The 4,475-nt window shown below is 44.3% G+C and overlaps 1 long non-coding RNA gene across 1 annotated transcript; it reads left to right on the top strand.

Moving 5' to 3' along the window:
- The first annotated feature begins 247 nt into the window (after positions 1 to 247).
- LOC135827396 (uncharacterized) lies at positions 248 to 3,973 on the top strand. Its single transcript, XR_010555431.1, has 3 exons — positions 248 to 409; positions 1,580 to 1,747; positions 3,799 to 3,973. It is a non-coding gene; the product is annotated as an uncharacterized LOC135827396 (long non-coding RNA).
- The last annotated feature ends 502 nt before the right edge of the window (positions 3,974 to 4,475 follow it).

Genomic DNA, 4,475 nt, shown 5'->3' with positions numbered 1-4,475 from the left:
TAAGCCCATAGAGCATTGCCAAATATGGCAGGTATGAGTAATGCATGTGAGTACGCTGGGATCAGCTGTGCACTGTTCAACACCCCAGACAACCATGCCCAGGTGGCTGTGTGGGGTCTTCATGATACAAATTACGTCATAGTGCAATGGGCGTATTGCTTTGGGGAAGTCAGAAATGATTTAAGGTTAGGGTATGTAACAACAGGATTGTGTTGCATTCCTGTTCTCAATCTGTCTACAGCCGTGGTCTGCGATGCACCCATTATCACTAATGGCGTTGCTAGCAGCGCAGAGATCCAATTCCAGAGCAGCGCCGCCTACTCATGCAATAAGGGCTTTGGACTTATCGGTCATGCCACGCCAAGCTGCTTGGCTAGTGGACAGCTCACTTCTGTGCCTCATTGCGATGGTGAGTGCACATGGGTTTACAGTGACCCCCCCCCCCCTCCACCTCTTTAGGAAGAACACTGATAAGGCAAATGGTCACTTTAGAATAACACTAATTTAATTTTGTAGGACGCATCACGCAGCTTCATGAGTAAAAAATTGGTTTGTGAGCAACACTGGCTCAAGCTCAATACCTGCTTTTCACTATAAAAATATTTTAATTCAACGTTTCGGTTATGAAATAACCATCATCAGGAATGATTCCTGATGATGGTTATTTCATGACCGAAACTTTGAATTAAAATATTTTTCTTGTGAAAAGCAGTGATTAAGTGTGAGGCAGTGTTGCTCACAAACCAAATTTTTACTAATTTTAATAGTAGTAGAAAGGAAAAGGACATATGGAAACGAGTTAAGAGTAACTCTCCACCACTGAAACTAGATACTATTATACAGTCAGAAAGTGCAACAACTAGGCACAAAACTGACAGAGTACTGAGACATTCGACGTCCTGACACCTAGCTTCAACACATCTCCGTAGCGCTAACCGACAGCCTTCCAACTTGGAAGGTTCAAGGTTATGGAAAGACCAAAGAGGGGAAGGCAAGCGCAACGAAAATGAGCACAAGCACTTTCTGACTGTATATAGTATCTAGTTACAGTGGTGGAGAGTTACTCTTAACTCGTTTCCATATGTCCTTTTCCTTTATACTTTTATTATTGGCTCAATATCCGAGTTTCAAATAATTTAAGTCTATTTCATAAATCTGTGTGTTTTCGCTGGGTGTACACTATTGACAAGAAGAACTCCCGGTTTTGCGAACAATTATCACGGGTCCCTAAAGGGATTTGGGTGTACTACAAACGTTTCCTAAATACTGTCCCACATGTCTAGGGACTGAACCACATTCCAAATTCTGAAATCCGTTATCCCATGCAGGCACAAGTTCCGTTTCTCCGCAATGGAACCCTATCTACATATGCACAGTATCATTGTATTGTCAGTTCTCCAGTTTGAAGTTTGATTCCGGTTGAAAGTAGCTTGTTTGAAGAGAATGTTCGGTGAGTCGGATGAAATTGGAGAAATTCTGAAGAAACGATTAACTTTCACCGGAGCGAGACACACCAGAGATATTTGCCTATGGCCTGACATGATCTGACCATGTCGTATTGTCTTTTTTCACTGCCCAGTCCTCAATTGCACGGTTCCTGCAATCCAGTTTGGTGTGAGCAGTGCCCCGCTGGTCCAACGTGGTGCCACGGTTCGCTACTCGTGCAATCAGGGCTACATCATACTGGGAAAGTCTACAGTTACGTGCCGGGATGACTTTACTTTGAGTACAATCCCGTACTGCCACCGTAAGTGCTTCCTGTACTCCTTACTTGCTTTCCTCACATCCGGGACGCTGATCTTGTTTTCGGCGCTTGACTGGTTTTGTACTGTTTCACATAGGGTGAAATGGCCTTGTTTTTTTCCCAATTCAGTTCTTCCGGAGCAAAACCCGGCTGAAATCCTGTTCTTGTTCCCGTTGCTTTTTCGAAGAAGCAGACTTCATAACACATGATTGGAAGAGTATTCCACAGGGGATTGCCGGACTAATTCTTATAAAACTCAAAGTTTGACCCGTTTGGTCAAAAGCGAGAAGTCCATGTTTTTATGAATGAAAAAAATGTTAATGCGATTAATAGTATAAGTGAAGCGGACATTACAAAATGATGAATGAGAATACATGTATCTAAAATGGTTGTTCCTAATCGATTTTCTTGAGACTATCATCAGGGAAAATCGTCTCACAATAGAGGCTATACGGAGAAACAAACTACTTATAGGTTAATGGATAGTGGGAAGTATACAAGGTGAGGTGTGAAAAAAAACTAAAGTGGGAGAGAAGACGAAAGAAATTAGAAGAAAAGATGTGAGAGTGTTCCGACGGTGTGAGCTACTACAAAAGGTGAGTGAAACGGACTACAAGTACACAGGTACGTGAGACTGAAGGAAATGGCCAAACACAGGTACGGAGACCAATAACTAGGAGCATGACTCGTACGCGGGTAATAGCATCTACAACCGGACATGGACTGGCAGCGAGCAGTAGCGTGGGATTGTCGTTGGGTGCAGAGGACGGGATGGAAGCGGAGGAGGATGAGGAAGGTGAGAGCAGTGATGAAGAGAGTGAGTTGGACAACCAAGATGAAGATGACCGGACTGAAGGTGAGACCACAACGAAAGGGTCAGCCATTAAGAAACACCTCTTGTCTAGTAGCCAATGCCGCTCAGTGTATGATGATTCATGCTTCACTGTTTTGTGTCGTGCTCGTAGGTTTCGTGAACTTAAGGTATTAGAAGCTGTTTTCATCCGTAAACACAATCCTAATCTATGCATTCAGAAAGAAAATGTCACAAAACTGAGACTCTTCACCTAGCATTCACACACGTATTCATTCGCATACACCTACACCTCACAGTTCCTCACTCTATCACATTCACATGCTTCCACGCCTTCATTTCACTCACCTTTTGTAGTAGCTCACACCGTCGGAACACTCTCACATCTTTTCTTCTAATTTCTTTCGTCTTCTCTCCCACTTTAGTTTTTTTTCACACCTCACCTTGTATACTTCCCACTATCCATTAACCTATAAGTAGTTTGTTTCTCCGTATAGCCTCTATTGTGAGACGATTTTCCCTGATGATAGTCTCAAGAAAATCGATTAGGAACAACCATTTTAGATACATGTATTCTCATTCATCATTTTGTAATGTCCGCTTCACTTATACTATTAATCGCATTAATAAAGTTATTGTCTCCTCGTCGCCTTTTCATTTACTTCGAAAAAAATGTTTTTATGAAATGACCGTCAAAGGCACCAGGCTATGCACTATATGGGAAGGTATGCACTATATGGGAAGGTAATGCACTATATGGGAAGGTAATGATGATTACCTACTTCTACCGTGTAACCAGGAGTATTATAACCCCCAGAGTGTGCAACTTCTGATCCAGCTCTGCCTCAACACCGGCCTTGTGCTGGTGTGGAGTGTACGCATGACATCAGAAGATCCGACTACGCTGGACCACGACCCTATGCAGAGCTGGCTCAGACATTGCATACTCAGGGGGGGGGGGGGGAGATATGTACTCTTGCTTCTACATTACATCAGGAACCTAGCAGGTCCCTGACATTGACACTTGACATGCGTTACCATAGCGAGTAATGTCTGAATGTTGTCGTGACGAATGCACTTGGATCCCCGCATGCATTTGTGTGTGATTTCATTCATTTACAGCAAGATGCATTTACAGTTTCGCTGTCCACTCTTCATATCTATAAGATGGGAATGCTACCGAATGACTGTTCAAGACGAGATTGTTGATTCTTCGTTTTCTGTTTTGTTTTTTTGATTGCAGTTGCTACACCCACCAACTATCGCAAGTGCAACTCTGCCACATTCGTACTATCCCACCGTCCATTGAACTACGCCTTCGCACAGGATTTCTGCAAAGTGTACAATGGGAAGATCATCTCGGACGCTTCCTTCAAGGCTGGATGCGCAATACGCCTCGCAACACAACGTGCCGTAGCTTGGAGAGGCCCAGTGTTAGGAAAGCCGAACAAGGCTCTTAACACTCTCGGCAGTGAAACGAGATCTGTAAGTGATGCACATCTTGCTCTGCTCAGGACAGGCAGTACCGAGGGGAAACCCCTATGCATCTGTTCAGACCAGGTATCAATGATCGCGTGATGCTTTCCATCCATTTGACCAGAGGAATAGTAGCTAGTCCCCTTTTGGGGTTTTTGGCGGGGTTGGGGGGGGGGGGGGTGGGGGGGGGGGGGGTGCATGGCCCCATATGTGTAGGATGGCTGCTCGATTCATAGTGATTATGGTATGTGCACTCTGAACCTAGGTAGACATTTTTAGGGATGTTCAAGTGCTTACTTGGCCCGTGCAGGCTACTCTCTTGTTCTCCCCTGAAGTTGTAACACAGGGATGATATCCCCATCACTCTATTTAGTGCGGGTAGCAATGAGGTGATATCCCCATCACGCTATTCAGTGCAGGTAACAAGGAAGCGGTGTGATTTAC

This window comes from Sycon ciliatum, chromosome 11, assembly GCF_964019385.1.
Source record: "Sycon ciliatum chromosome 11, ocSycCili1.1, whole genome shotgun sequence".
Lineage (NCBI taxonomy): Eukaryota > Metazoa > Porifera > Calcarea > Leucosolenida > Sycettidae > Sycon > Sycon ciliatum.
Note: the sequence above shows the minus strand (reverse complement) of the source record. Positions and strands in the feature narration are given on the sequence as shown.